Source organism: Rhinolophus hipposideros, assembly GCF_964194185.1.
Source record: "Rhinolophus hipposideros genome assembly, chromosome: 14".
Taxonomy (NCBI): Eukaryota; Metazoa; Chordata; class Mammalia; order Chiroptera; family Rhinolophidae; genus Rhinolophus; species Rhinolophus hipposideros.
The window spans coordinates 26,743,570-26,760,186 of NC_138060.1; the positions used below are offsets into that span (position 1 = coordinate 26,743,570).

Here is a 16,617-nt window from a genome sequence, read left to right on the forward strand (position 1 = left end):
CACTCCTCAAAGGGGACCCCCTGCACCATCCTGCTCAAGTGTTTCCTGCCCCTACCCATCACTCTTTTCTCTTTACTCAGCTTTACGGTTTTCATTAATACTTTACACCATCTAATACAATACTTAGAAATTGTATTAGTTACCTGCCTACTCAGTGGTTAGGGCCTACCTCCCCACTAGATAGAAGCTCCAAGAAGCTGAGCTCATTTCACTCTTACAACCCCACCACCTTTAATGGTGTCTAGCATACAATGGGTCCTTGAGACATTTCCTGAATAACAAATGCTGCCCTCGGGGTCCAGTGAGTGCTGAGTTCTAACAGAACTCATCAGCGCAGTCGTTTCGGAATCACACTCTGCTGTGGGATTACACTCTAGAATGAGAACACTAACAACTGTGGAATTCTACAACCGCAGAATCACAATACAATTGTTGACTGGCAGTCAGTAAAGTCCTATATAACAGCTCATCAGACAGATTCTAGACAAAAACCACCTTATAACACCCAGTTGAAGCCATTATGAAATTCTACTATGCTGGAGTTATTTCCAAAGTTTGATTTACTAGTATTGTTTGGCATTTCCCTTCATAGGTTGGTTTTTTGGGTTGTTTTTTTTTTTTTTTTAATAAAACCAAGCACTGTTCTTGTTCACCTGATCTGTCACACTAAACTGTAAACATTTTCCACCTACACATATACCCAATTTGTCCTAAATATACACTGCCGAAAATAAAGTGGTTTTAAACCACAGTGCCCCTACTAAGAAATGTAATGTGTTTTTAAACATACAAGAATGCAAAAGAACACGTAGAAAGAGGAATTTCATATTGGGGGAAGGCGTACATCATTCAGTTTAAAGGAAATACAATAATTCCCAAATATTTTGGGTACATGTCCCAGAACAAGAATGCTTTCTTAAGCACTACCAAACAAAGCTAGTTATAGTTTAGATTCTTGGGTGTTAATTTAAAATATTCTTGTGTACAGAATTTGTCAACCAAGAAACCAACCAGATATTCCCTAACATTAAGGAGTAAATAGTAAATAGTTAAGGGGTAAAATAAATAATTAGGAGTAACAGTAAAATTAAGGGATAAACAGGAGTGATTCAGTGAAACAAGTTTAAAATTTTGTTAACTGTTTCCAGCAATTTCCAGAATGTGCAAAAGCTAAACAGTGGTTGATCTGCTATATTTTCACATCATGTTTGCAAATGATTCTGTGATTGAATAGTAGTCACTACTTTCTCTGGATGTGCTATGAGCCAAACTCCATCGGCCATAATGTCGCTGCCCTAAGAATAAGTCTCCATTTAGTAAAACCAGGAAGCGAATTTCTCAATGAAGATCAACAAGGGACTGTTGCATGCCAAGTTTTATAGGCCACCATTAATGAGCTGATTTCCGTGGTGCAACAAAAATTTCTCAACCCTCTTCTTGAATAATTAAAAAATACAGTTAAGAAAAACTCAACTTTTACAGCAAACTCCTATTTTTTTAAAAGCAGGAATACATTCCTGAGGGTTTCCATGAACAACATGCACCATTACACCCAATGAGTTTGTTGCTATATGCTAAGCAGAAAGCTCTGAAGAGAGTAGAAGCAGGAGACCAGTGATTTTCATCTCTTTACACTTTCAAGAATTATCTTTTTTAAGTCTAAACATTGGTACAGCATGGTACAAATCCCATTTACAATACTGCACTTCTGTCCTCAGGCAACAAAGCAAATGCTCTTAAGAGCAGAGTACCTACCACTCAACCATAAGGCATCAGCAAAGAAGTCGCAAGCATTCTGTTGGCAAAGGCTGTACTGTATGTATTTCCAGGGAGCCTGCAGAGTTCTGAGAACTGTTCCCACAATCCTCAGGCCCCAGTCTACACAAAGCACCATGGGGCTGAGAAACCGGTTATAGCACGTAGGAACACTCAGGTATGTAAACATGTTAAGGATGGAACAAAGTAAAAAGGTAGTAAATATAGAAGCCACACTATGTTTGTGAAAACTTACTTGTTAAAAAATTTAAAAGAAATCAACATCTCCTAGTAAAATTCCTAATAAGCTGTTCAAAGTGATCTTTACCAAGGACGCTTCTGTAATTTATTCTGATGCTCAAAATCCAGAACATCGAGTTGTGATAAAGGCATTTTTAATTCAACACATTCATTTCAGCCTTCTCACACTGTGCCTGAGCTCTAGCAATAATTTCAGTGAATTGCTATACTCAGAGGCATTTCTAAAAATGAATAATGCCAGATTAATAAAGTATAGAAGACAAACTTCTCAAAGACCCTAGATGGGTCTTGTTTTGCTTTTTGAGTTTACCAAATGCTATTAAAATGTTTTGAAAGCAAGACTATGTTTAAGGTGCACAACTATTAGGGAGCAGCATACATACAAAATACTATTAAGTAGCCTCAGGCCAAGTCAAATCTGATAAGACTACAATTATGAAAATGTAACTAGCAATACTTAGTGTATAATTTTAAGTGATTGGAGTCCTATGCTTTAAGCTTTAAAGCTTAATCTGAGGCATAAATGTTTGATGACTGGAAATGCCACTATACCAATTTCTGGAGATAGAGCCCACAGTAGAGAACTCACTCAATATTTATCATTGATTCTTCAGTCACACAGCTTCTCTCCTGAAAGATGGGGTTAGATTCCTTTGGACCATAGTAAGAAAAATCAATTACAGCAATCCTGATCAACCCAGGAAGCTTTCCAGGAGTTCAATGTACAAGAACCAAAAAGTCCTAAAACTTCTGCCTAAGAGAGTCAAGAGGTTTTAAGACTCAATCTACCTAAAACCTAGTTTCTGAGAATGTAGCTATGCATTCTGTGTAATTGAGATTGATTTCAGAAAGTTTACTTTAGTCAAGAGAACATAATTTTACAGAACTTTACAGCTCTCCTCACCACTGTCTCACAGGACTGTTAAAAGTAAACAGGCTAAAGCAGGTACTATTCCTACTACTTTTTTAGATGAAGAAAATATAAAGTTCAAAAGGTTTAGTGACAATTTAAGAGAAGAAAAACAAATAAAATTTAAGTCCTCATTAAATTACAGCTGTATTGTAACATACTGATTTAATTATGTATTGTTACTATTATGGTACTTTTAAATAAATATTATTTATAAGTAATGCATCAGACCTGTATGTGGAGGAAAGGAAAATATATACCACGTCCTATACATTATAACTTTAATTTTTCTTCGTATTTAAGAGATGTTTACTTCACTTCTAAACAATTTAAACTCACTATCCTGGTATTCCTAATGCTTTTTCTAACTTGGCCTTCCTTTCTTATCTATTGAATGATAAAGAATAAAGGGTGTATCAAAAATATAATCTTTTATTCAGAAAGCTAATTATTATAAATGGATAAGGATTTAAGACAAATACAATAAAGATTCTATAAATTTCTTTTAAGCCATTCTTTTTTATCCTCATTCCAAAAATTTTCTCCCCAGGGCCAGCCCAGTGGCTCAGGCGGTTGGAGCTCCATGCTCCTAACTCCAAAGGCTGCCGGTTCGATTCCGACATAGGCCAGTGTCCTCTCAACCACAAGGCTGCCGTTCAATTCCTCGAGTCCCGCAAGGGATGGTGGGCTGTGCCCCCTGCAACTAGCAACGGCAACTGGACCTGGAGCTGATCTGCGCCCTCCACAACTAAGATTGAAAGGACAACTTGGAAAAAATCCTGGAAAAATACACACTGTTCCCCAATAAAGTCCTGTTCCCTTTCCCCAATAAAGTCTTTAATAAAAAAAAGTCATACTCATGTAAAAAGCATATTTAACAAAATAATCTCCAATTTACACAACTTATTTGCTATATTAATAATTTTAAGTGGTCTTCACTCATCCATAAAATAAAAATATTTCTAGATTAGATTAAAAGGAAAAAACTGCTGTTTCCCATATACAAAAGACTAAAATGAAGTGATTCAGAAAGGTTCATTCACTTATTCAACAAATAAAGTGATGGGTAAAGACATCATAAAAGAATGCAAACAAAAAGGAAGCAAAAGACCAAATCTTAAAAAATTTAAAAAAAATTTTCTCCCCAGAGTTGGTAATACAGGTTAAATAAAATAAAATCTGCATGTAATTAAAGACTGAACTACAAACCATGCCTCACTGAATATTAGTCAATATAAAAGACTTTCTATAAATCAAAATAACCTAGACACTGCCCTTCAGTTAAAATTCTGTTGTGATATTACCTAGCTGCCCAGACATAGGCTTTTAAAGCTCTTGCTACCAGTTCCTCCTCCTCTGCTTGCAAACCAAATCAGTTAACTAGTTAAAATATTCTAACACTGTAAGTATCTCTGATAAATCAGAAAATTAGAAAATAGATTGGGAGTATAGAGTAGGAGAAATGGTAGCAATAAAATAAACTAAGTACATAATTTTTAATGACTCCAATAGCATTTATGATCAGAATACTATTCCAAAGACGTGTCTACTCAATTTTGATTACGTAATTGTATAATGAACCTTTAAAACCACAAAAGCCAATGCAATCATTTTAGAAATCTTTCCACAAAAGCTCACTTTTCAGAGTATTACCTATCATATAAAATTACAAGCATCTTAAACACTCTCTTAAGAACTGGCAAAACTAACACAGAAAACTTTCCAAAGAGGGAAGTTCCTCCATTAAATGAAAAATGTTTAAGAGAAAACATTAGGCGGGTACCCCCTAATCACCCCAAGCTTTAGATTAAAGGCTTCAGTATGAACCCCACAATCTCGCCTAAAGTGCTTGTATAAACTCGGTACGTTTTACACATACTTAAGTGATAAGAAGTTTCCTAGAAGTTTATGAAATATTGATTAGTGATAAAGGGAAACATTTTAAAAGAATATTTCTAAAAGTATTATTTTAAACTATATCCCTAAATGAAATAGTTAAGATTTAAAGAAGAGTTTTCACATGTAAAGCAATAGAAAATGATTCAGTATCACCTTACAGAAAGAAAGAGTAATGAAAGTAAGTATTTCTACTCAGGTCAGGAAAGGTGGCTAAAATTCCTGAACTATTAAAAAAAGTTTTTTGAGGCAGAGCAAAACCATGGTTGAATACTCAGATTTTAATGTGGTTATCATGCATATTACTATTTCTCGATCTGAGAGACTAGATGATCAATTTTTCAAGATTACCACAATTTTCTTTAGGAAATAGGTGCTTTGTGCATTCTTTTTTTTTTTTTAATTCAACTGGTCACACAACTCTAGAAAAAAATCACCCTCGTACATGAAAAGTTCTGCTAAACAGACATGCTCAAACACTTAAAAATCAAACACGTCTCATTCAAGCTACAAAACAATATGTCTAGTTTGGAAAAGGCTTAGGCTACGGTTTCCCAACCAGTCCAAAAGGGCACTCTGACACTGCAAGGTGGTATGTGTGTCAATATTTTGAGTTTCCTCACTCCTCTTTCTCAATTTCTGACCACAAACTGGTAACTGCATCAGATGACTGGCCAGCACAAACGCACATGAAGAAATGTGACACTCTACCCTTCTAAAAAATTAGCAAGCAGGGGCTGCCCACGTTTAGAAAGGATTCTAACTTTTTAAAAAGGTAATTAATTTTAAAATACAAGTTTAAATTGCTAGTTCAAAACAATTATGTTAAACCTATCAGTTCCACAGTGAAAGACGTCTGAAGCCAATTTCATTTTTAACTTACGTCACAAATTAGTTTTTCATTATTTTTATATTTTCATTTTAAGTCACTTTGTCTGAACTCAAAATCCAAGTTTTACTTTTCATCTCCAAATCAGTCATTTTTTCTCATTTAGGCAGCAACTGCTAGTTTAAAATGAACATTTACAAAGCATATCACTGACACAAAATATACAGTGCACAAATAAAATGTGCTTTAGAGATGATCATACTGATGGCCAGGTAACGATAAAGAAAAAAAAAGTTACACAGTGAAAGGGGAAGGAAGGGAAACAAACAAAAAAATCACCCAGATATTTCATCCTGCTAAGTTAATACCTGGAAACTCTGACTTAACCTTGTACCATCGATTTCTGTTCCACATAAAAGGCATGAATTTTAGTGGCAAACCTTGCATAATCAACAAGTGATTTAAAAAATAGCATTAGCCTTCCTCAAAAAGACCTGAAATATAAAATAAGTGAATCCACTATCTACCACATGAAAATACTGATATATAAAGAACCAGAATGCTTCTCTATGTATTGCAACCTGGCATAGAACTGAGAGGAAACGAGGAAAAAGGAGCAATACTCATTCAATAGTTCCTAAGAAAACAAATTTCAACTGCTAGTTGCTCTGAAAAATATAAAGTTCAGAAAGACATAGCCTTTGCCTTCCAGGAGGTTTTAAAGTAGAAGGAAAAATTCATCATCATTTACCAAAGACCATGATAAGCACTGTACTAAGGGCTTTCAGGATGACAAGCAGCCCTACAACAAAATGTGGTGGCATTTTTTTTTTTTTTTTTGCAGGGGCGGGGTGCAATTTCTTAAGAAAACTGCTCCAAGAATTCAGTGTGGAAAGGTCACTTATAGCTTGAGTGGAGGAAGAAGTGGGCAATCAAGGATGATTTCACTGTAGTATTTGAACTATTGGGTTAGTGCAAAAGTAACTGTGGTTTTTGCAATTATTTTTAACCTTTTAAACCGCAATTAACTTGTGCACCAACCTAATAGAAGGGGTAGCATTTCAACAGATAGATGTGTAAGACAAAAGCTAAAGTGTATCTATCCAGGGAATGAGTAGAGAAAAAGTCCACAAAGAAATAAACCTGATGATGAATAGTACAGCTGTTTTTACTTTTTACACAACTTTGTTTTCCTCTTACTTTAAATCTTCCTATTTAATGACTTTACAAACACAGCTATTTTAAACAGCAACCAACCTGTCCACATCCTCAGTAACCTCTAAACTTTTTGCCCTGCTTTATTTTTTCCTATAGCACCTAAATGATATATAAATCAGTGGTCTTTTGTTTTTTAAGACCTTCTTTGCTTTACCCTTTCTTTGCTTCTCCCATCTAACCCCGGCAAGCAACCTATGTTAACAGCCTAACATTCTTCAGTGTTTCTCTCCAAGCTTATAATCCCATACAGATAACACACATACATATATAGGTTTTAGCAATAATTTATATTTCCCAATCAACTAATCTTTAAAAAGGTACATTGACTGCTTACAGAATACATGTTGGGGGGTGCTGAAAAACATGGAAAAATACAAAAAATAAATAACCTATAAATGGCTTTTGCCAACATTTGTGGACATACACATAGCCTTTTTTTGCATATATACTTATATTTTTCTTTATAAAAATGGGATCTTCTTGTACCTATTTTAGTATTCTACTTTTTTCAGTTAATGTATCTTATCAACCATGATTAACTGAAATCATCTTTCACCAGTGACTGAATACATTTTAGATTAAGAAGGTATGGGGGTATAAAGAATGGTAACTACAACTACATGTACCAGCTTATACTATTAAAAAAAAAACAAATTCTTTTCAAAAAAGATGAATCATTAATTCTGATTAATTTATCTCTTTGAAGAACATTATATACAAAGACATTTATAAGGGAGAAAAAAGTCCCTAAGACGCAAATATAGCCAACTTCTAAGCTTCTGATTTATCTATTAGATCTATTAATAATTAGGAGAAAGAAAAGGCCTAGGGCCACGTCATATCCATTAGGACAGTTATCATACAAAAAAAAAACACAGAAAATAACAAGTGTTGGCAAGGATGTGGTGCAATTGGAACCTTCCTGCATTGCTGGTGGGAATGTAAAACGATGCAGTTGCTATGAAAACCATTTGGCGGTTCCTCAAAAGTTTAAACAGAACAACACATGATCCAGCAATTCCACTCCCAGACATATCCTCAAAGGAAAGCAAAAACTAAAGACACTTGTAAACCGATGTTCACAGCAGCATTGCTCACAACAGCCAAACGGTGGAAACAACCCAAAAGGCCATCAACGGATGAACAGATAAACACACACACAGATATTATTCAACCATTAAAAGGAATGAAATACTGATACGTGATACAACATGGATGACCCTTCAAAACACACTAAGTAAAATAAGCCAGACACAAAATTACAAATGTGATTTCCCTTATATGAAGTAGTTGGAATACGCAAATTCATAGAAAGAATATAGAACAGTTTACCAGAGGCTGGGGGTAGGGAGGAATAGGGAGTTATTCCTCGGAGTGCTGTTTGGGATTGTAAAAAAGTTCTGGAAATAGTGGTGATGGTTGCACAATGTTGTGAATGTACTAAATGCCACTGAATAGTCCACATAAATATGGTTAAAATGATAAATTTTGTTATGTATAGTTTACCACCATCACCACCCCATAAATATAAAAAACCCTTAGGGGCCCACTCTGCAGTGTCAAACAGCTAGATAAATAATTATCATGAAGGTTATGATCTCTTCTCTCACAATTCACAATCCCACTCTAATTCCAGTCCAGACTAAAGACAAGGAATGTAGAAGAAAATCATTTACCCACTCATTCTCTCTGGTTACAACTTTCTTCCATGTATAAAGCCCATGAATGTAGAAGGAAATAGACAGCAGCTTGGGCCAATGAGTCAGGAGCTGCTAAACCAGGCGAATGTCTTCAAGGAGCTGGGAGGAAGAACCCAGACCACTCTACAGATAATGCCCAAGAGGGGGAGGCTAAGCAAAGTAACTCTTTCAAGAGATGTCCTAAATTACAAAGTTTCGAGTATGAGTTTAGTAAGTATATCCACTTAATTGTAAGCATTTGTGTGTAAATAATGGGCGGTAGTAAGGAACTACTAAATCCACAGGTGATTAACCTCAGAATCTCCAATCATTCAATTAATATTTGTTACATAATCAAAACAAAGTTTTAGGAACTGGAGATTTATAAACAAGAGTAAGACATGCCCCACTTTTAAGGAGCTTACGTCTACCTAGAGACGTAAGACATCTATACAAAAACAATTCAATAAACATTATTTAGCACCTTACATACAACAAATTGTACTGCAATCAGGAGCTATGCCACTGTGCTAAACTCTGGGTATTCAAAGGTGATTAAGATACAGTCCTCTAAGGAAAGAGAGAGGGGTAAACAAATATTTAATAAAATATGTATTACAATAAACACGTATAAAGTCTACAGTGCACAGTACCAAAAAAGTACTTACACAAATCATTTTAATTAAATAAAGGGTAGCATAAAAACTAGTGTTGGAATCTAGAAGCAACACTTTCACCAAAGCACAGGGGCTGGTCCTTCAGGCTCTCAAAAGGAAAATTTTTTTCACAGATATCAATAAATAAGGAATTGCACATTGAGTTTGAAGCATTAATTTGAGCTTATAATCTAATGGAATGGCAAGCTCACAAATGACCATATGATAAAGGCCATAAGAAAAATAAATGCAAAGAGTAGAAGACAAGGCTCAAGGAAGGAAACAATGAGAGAAAAAGATCAGGAAATGATATTTAGAAGATGGTGTTCAAAATGGCTCTTAAAAGAGGGACAGATAAAAGTGAGGAAATCAGGCCAATCTCTCTTCATTAGATAAGGTCACTGAAGGCAGGAACTTGCCTTATTCACTCTGCACCAAGCACAGTAGCCTGCATCTATTAAATGCTAAAAAAAAATGGTTTTTGAATTCCAGTAAAGAGGAATTCATGTTAATAAGACATAAAAGAACTGTATGCTTAGTCTCACAGGCAATGGAGGAGACTATTGGAAGATTTTCAAAGGAAGTAAGGCCATCACATTACACTTGAATATTCCTGTATCATCACAGAAAGGATCCATAAGAACCCCAAAACATATTCCCCTCAATGAAAGAAAGCTGGGTAGCTGGAGAACAAAGAGGAAGGTAGAATTCCTCTGCACACCATTACTTTCTGTATCCTTTTAACTTTGCAGCACGTGACTGTATTAGCTAGTCAAAAAATTAATAAAATTTAATTTTTAAGAATCTGCACATAAAGAAAGTAAATATGGCAGCAATGTGGAGAATGCACTGGCATGGAAAGAATAGTAATAAAAGTCTGAACTAATCTGAAGGAAGCAGAAAATAGTTGAAAGTAGTTCAAAAATAAAGTTGTCAACGTAATCTGATAGTGACTGAATGCTTTAAATGACATAAGGGCCCATGCCATGAACTGGATTGACTTATTTTTATTAAATGTTCTTTTCTATTATAAAAGCAATATGTATTCAGAGAATATGGAAAGTATAAAAAGGAACATTATCCTTATTTCTCCTGTTTAACAACCACTGCTCACACCTACATGTGTTTTCTTCCTATGTGTAGGTTTGGAATTTTAACAGCTTAGGATATATAATTCACATACCAGACAACTCACTCAGGTAAAGTGCACAATTCAATAACTTTCATTCTATTCAGAGTGGGGCATCCAGCTCCACAATCAATTTTAGAACATTTTCATCACCCCAAAAAGAAACCTCTATCAGTCACTGCCTATTCCCCACTCGCTCCGGCCCTCCCTGGGCAACCAGTAATCTAACTGTCTCTGTAGAATTGCCTATTCTGGACATTTCACATGAATGGAATCATAAAATACATGGTCTTTTCTGACTGGATTCTTTCATTTAACATGTTTGCATGGTTTACACATGTTGAAAACTGTATCAGTATATCATTTCTTTTTATTACTAAATAATATTCCACTGTATTAAGTTTTTATATACTACTGTGAGCCTTCCAGATACGTAATTCTGTGTTAAGCATTTTCCATGTCATAAATGCTTAATAAATGCCGTATTTAATGAAAAGCATAGTGCCCCATCAAGTGGCTGTACCAGTTTATGCAATCATTTTATTATTGTTGAATATTTGAACTCTTTCCAGTTTTTTGTATTGTAAATAAACTTCGTTAAATGCAAATGAGAGAGAGCTCCTTTCAGTCTGAACCAGCTGTCTGGATCCAGGGAAATGCCTCTCACAGAAACTCTGAGCTTCCTAATGAGATTTGCCACAGAAAACCAGTCATAGGAAAACTCAAGATTTCATCTATTCCAAACCTAGGTAAAGGACAGATATTAAAAGCTATTCGAGGCTGAAAAGGATGCCTCCAAAGTACCCATTTTAAGAATGAAAATTCATCATTTTAAAGATATATTAACATAGTTAAACATTAAGTAGCCTGACTCATCCATCAGAAATGTACATGGATGGAAAGGTAAATACTTTGACCAAATGTGATACTTAATGTTAACTGGCTTCAAAGATATCAGACCACTTTTGCTTTCCATAGCTGACTGGAAGAAAATAGGAAAGAACATCTTGACTAAAACAGGAAAGATGTACTTTCTCTCGCTATTAAACGACAGCAAATGAAATACAACAAGTAGAAAGAGGAGAAGATGACACTGGTGGAGCCCACAAGGTCCTCAGAAGCAATTACACATATTGGGTTACCCTAAAACACTGACTGCCTGCCATTCATTGCCTGCTGCTTCCCATTTATTAACCAAAAATGCAAACAATCTCCAAATCACAATGGTTTCAAAATTCTAAACTAGTAGTAGGATTATTAACCCCCCCACCCAGTAAAATCCCTTAGAATCTGGTCTAAAAATAAAACTATGTGTCAAGTGTTCCTCAAGAAAAACTATGTACACTGGAACGTGAAGCAAATAACACACTTTGTGATATGCCAAAGAGACTTCAGATAGCGTGGGCCAGTAACAAAAAAACAACATTCACTTGACGTTTTCCTCGGTTAAACTGAGGTTCTAGGAGTAATTTTAGAAGAAAGGCTAGCAAATCTGAAGTTAAATACTAAAATCATTGAAAGCTACAAGTATTTTGGGAGAGATGAGGGAACAGAAGACTCAATTACTGTAAATTCAAGATGAAAACTTTACACATAATTAAGGAATTTTTACTCACAACTTTTAAAACAAGAATAAAATAGCCAGCCATTACTATCATGAAGATTATAGACAAGGTAGTTTAGCCCTATACACAAAACACTAACTGAATTGTAACACAAGTATCTCGTATTACATTTTGAACCTACTCAGTTTATTCAATAGTTCTTATCCATCCATACACATCCATGAACACAAATAATATACACAAAATAAGACAACCTAAATCCTAAACAACCTCATTCTAAATGAGCCCAGTGTTCCTTGATTTCCAATTAATTTAGTCGAGGTGAGCAATTTTCCAACTACAGCCATTTGTTTTGAAATCAAACTTCCATGTTCTACACAATTTAAAAAACAAAAAAACCTTTTCAAGTCAAAGCATGATTTTGTGGTTTCATAAACCCCCTACTGCCACATTAGTCCACTGTCTTTCAAAGGCAATATTTAAAATTCTCCTCTGCAAGTCAACATTGAGGCATGCTGTTTGGCTAACAAGCTCCTCCCAAGACCAGGATTATTATGTATGGCCTATTATGTTCCTAACATGCAAACAAAAGCACTCCCTCATGTAGCATTTTCCTGTTTTTAGGCAGATTACCAACAAAGTTTTATCTGAAATTAAAATGTAGTAGAATACTACATCTACTACTAACAGACTACTTGAAATAGTAATTTGAAGTTATTAATTATATTTTCCATTTAATGAGTAATCTAGTGCTTCTGGAAAAGTCAAACTTAACTTCCAAGTTGTTTAATCTTCAGAGCAAACCACCTACTTTGGATTTCACAAATGGCATGTTTCAAACTAAAAGCAACTAGTATCAGAGCAGTTGTAATACAACACTTGAGGTTTAACCATTCTCCATTTCATCTTTTAGATACTTTTCATCATAAATGACCAGCTTAATCTGCTTTTCACTGTTTTCTTCTGCTAAACCAAATTCCATAAAATATGTTCTAATGTATTTCACTCAAGTCTTCTACTCTGAAGGCGTAACCATTTTTTCAACTATTGACAAAAGTTTATCAAGACTAAGCAATTCCACTACAATTTATATCACAAATACCACATACCTAAAAGATAAGCTTTTACAACAGAAACAGTAACAGGTTTATTTTCCCAAGTATCCAGTGTTCAATCAATTGGGTCAAATGTTTCTGTTGCAATTTAAACAGTTTAGCCCTTGAAGTGATAAGGGTAGAAACAAGCCAAAAGAAACTTTTTTTAAATTAAATTTACGGGGGGAAGGGGAATAACAGAGATTAATAAGATTATATAAATTTCAGTTGTACAGTTGTATAATACATCATCTGAATATTACATTGTGTGCTCACCACTGAAAGTCTACTCCAGTTCTGTCACCATGAAAAGAATTTTTTTTTTTTTAAGTGAAAAAAGTTTACTAGAAGAGATAGTACCAAAGAATTAGGAGTGTACTGAGCACCAAGAAGAGCGGCTCAAGGCCCTTTGGTGGAGGGTGGGGGGTCTGGAGTTTTTATTTCTTTTCTCTGGGATGGGCTGTTCCCCTCCAGACAGGGGACCACTTGATTGACACCTGTGATTGATGAGTCTGAAAAGAACCTTAATGTCCTTCAGTGGTATAGAAGCATCACAACCCAAGAAAGATTTAGGAACTGCTAAACAAAGCCTGTTAATATCACAATAATCACTTTAGCACAGCATTAATCACAACAATACGGCTATTTTGAGGAAATTATGTTCATAGAGCTAAAGACTTGATAACAGAATTGGAATGCATGGAATCAATCCAAAGAAACAGTTAACTATATAAAACACATATTCTAAACTAAAAATACCCACTTGCATTCTACATTTTTTTGAGACTTTTTATATAATCTGGCAATTTATATATGACTGGGGAGCATGAGTTGTTGTGAACAACCATTCAAAATGCAGTATTAGTACACTACATTTATAAAGTCAACATTTTTGTGAGCAATTGTAACTTTAGAAAAATCTTCTGCAAGAATCCCTAAAAATATGTTCAGTTCATTCACCGCCGTGTAAAGCACTTATCAAACATGTTAACTGGGTTTAACGAAGTAAATGTTTTCAATTATATCAGCTTCAGTATCAGCAAAAGGAGAAAATAAGTTATCAGCAAAAAAAAAAAAAAAAAATAGCAACACTCATTGAAAACAATCCAAATTAAATCCACTAGTTCACTACCTTCAACAAACATCCTTCACAAGCGAGCCAGCTTTTCTTTTAGACCCTGAACTCTCACGCTTCCTTCCTGCACCCCAAACTGTTTGCTGCTCCCCAAACTCATTCCAACCCCTCGCATGTTTCTAAGCCTTGTACCAGCTGTTCCCTTTCAAATGCTCTCCCCTCCTCCTCACCTGGTGACCACTTACTCATCACGCCACAACTCCGCGCAGAAGTCCCCGCCGGCGGACAGGCTTCCTCAACTCCCCCGGGAAAAACGAGTGGTTCCCACCTCCCACAACACCGGGTGAGCCCATCCTTCTCACAGCGCATTGTTTTCACCGCCTTGGGAGCCAACCAAGGGCCGAGACTCCCTCCACTAAGCCCACAAAGGAAACGGCACACCGAAATCCTGAAAGGACGCGCCCTGAATCCATCCCCTCCTGAGATTCTGTGATCCCCTGGAAGCCGGTCCCATGTCACGGGGACACAGGAGGGCCTGTCCTTCTTCCCACCAGAGGCTGAACGCCAGCGGGCACACCCAGAGCGCTGGAAAGAGAACAATGAATGGACGCGGCCGCCTCCCCTCTCCCGACGTCCCAACTCCCCTCTGCGCAGCGCCCCGCGCCGCAAAGCCTGTGCAGCTGCAGCGTCCCGGCGGCTCTCAGCCGACACAAAAGAACGCCCTGCATCTTCACTCCGGGGCATCCCTCCCGAGGCCAGTTGTCAGCACACGCCTCCCAAACCTTTCGTTCGTAACCCACAGGGTCCTGCAACCCAAGGCGAGGCCCCTACGCCTCTGTGGGGCAGTGACCCATTTCCTCCTCTCGTCCCGGATTTCGGTCGTCTCCCCTAAAAAAGGCTGCCACTGGAGTGACGGACCTGGAGAGAAGATGCGAGCCCAGGTCCCCCACTCCGCGGCCATAAGAAAAGGTAGTGACAACAGACAGAGGCGGGCACCCAGGGGCGGATTTCCCCACTGCCAAAATATGAGCACTGTGCACCAGGTACAGGGGTGGCGCTGGCCCGTTTCCCCGGAACACAAGGAAACCAGAGTGGAGCTGTGGGAACTCGGCTCGCCGGCCATGACACCGAGTCCTGGGGCCCCCCCGCCCTTCAGCGCCAACCGGGGTGACAGCGGCCTGGCGCGGGCCCTCCACCCCGCAGCCGTCGGGACCACTCCGTCAGCAGCGTCCGGCCGGGCCGCCAGGGAGGCCGGCCCCCGGCCCCACCGCCCGGCTTCCTCGGCATCCAGGGCCCGGCCCTGCCGCCTACCTGAAGAGCCGGGCCGCCTCCGTGTCCCGTCGTCCGGCAGCGGCGTCTGGCCCGCTCCTCCTCCCCGCGGCGGGTGAGGGAGCGGGAGGCGGTCACATTCGGCGCGTCCCCAGCCCAGGGGACGGGGCCCCGGGCAGCCCCCGCATCGTCGCACTCGCGCTCCGAGCCTCAGGGCACACGCCCCAAAGCCCGGCCAGCTGGCCCTCTTTGGGGCCCAAAGAGAGCGGCAGGAAAAGGAGCGCGTCTCAAGCTCGCTCTCGTCCTACTCCCGCCATCTAAGATGGCGGCCCCAGCAGCCGCGATGAAGAAACTCTCGGGCGGCCCCGGCAAGCGAGCCCTCCACTCGGCGCTCCTCCTCCCGACCTAAAAGAGCCACGGCTGTCTGCTTCTGCGCGAGCCTGGCAGCCGACTTCAAACTCGGCTCCGGCATCTATCGCTCCGGCCTGAATTCAGCCCCGCCTCCCAGGGAGGGGGCGTGGCCGCGCGAGCTCGCCGGTCGCCATTTCGGAGCGGGCAGGTTGTCGGCGGTAGCGGCCGAGCCCGGGGAGAGGCGGTGGGCGGTGAGAAGGGCCGAGCTTAGCCGCCTCGAAGGGGGGCTGAGGCCTAGAGAGGGGAGGAAGGCAAGCCTGCCGGCATCGCAAGACCCAGAGATAACCAGAAATTCCCGAGGATGCACGGCGTCGAACACTGTCCAGCTTCGGCTCGTGCCCTCCCGAGTGGGACGCGGGAGACGGCGAATCGCGACTCCGCCGCTTACTGATTATGTGGGAAAGTCCCTACACGTCTCTGAGCCTCAGTTTTCTCATCTGTAATTTGGGGGTTCCTTCCCCCCCCCCATGAGATTGGCAGAAAGTTAAAAAGACTCATAATGGTCCAGTCTGGTCCAAGGGAGATGAAAACTTGTGTACCCTCGTTGAGCACTGGCAGAAATGGACACCAGGAGGGCAGCTTGGCATTATCTATTGGCATTTTAATGTTTATAAACCCCCCAGCAATTCCACGTCTAGGCACTAATTCTAGAGAAACATGTACACGTGTACACAAAAAGGTATGTGCTAAGATGTTTATTACGTATATCGTGTGCCTTAGACATACGCTGGGGAAAATGTGACTTAATTAAATAGGAAGCTGGTTAAATAAAGGTGCTACCTCCACAGTATGGAAGATCTATCATCCGTCTGTTAAAAAGAATGGGTAGGTTTATGTACTGTTTTTTTTTAATCCAGGACGTTGGATTTT

The 16,617-nt window shown here is 38.8% G+C and overlaps 1 protein-coding gene across 6 annotated transcripts in view; it reads right to left on the bottom strand.

Annotated features, from left to right (window-relative positions):
* The window catches only part of RAF1 (Raf-1 proto-oncogene, serine/threonine kinase), a 60,087-nt gene extending 44,325 nt beyond the window's left edge, over positions 1-15,762 (bottom strand). Inside the window, exon 1 of one of the 6 annotated variants that reach the window (XM_081071993.1) lies at positions 15,379-15,762. The gene's annotated coding sequence lies outside the window, so the exon portion shown is untranslated. The remainder of the gene's footprint in view (positions 1-15,378) is intronic. The other 5 variants (XM_081071991.1, XM_081071988.1, XM_081071992.1 and 2 more) reach the window with 5 other exon arrangements.
* Between the last annotated feature and the right edge of the window lie 855 nt (positions 15,763-16,617).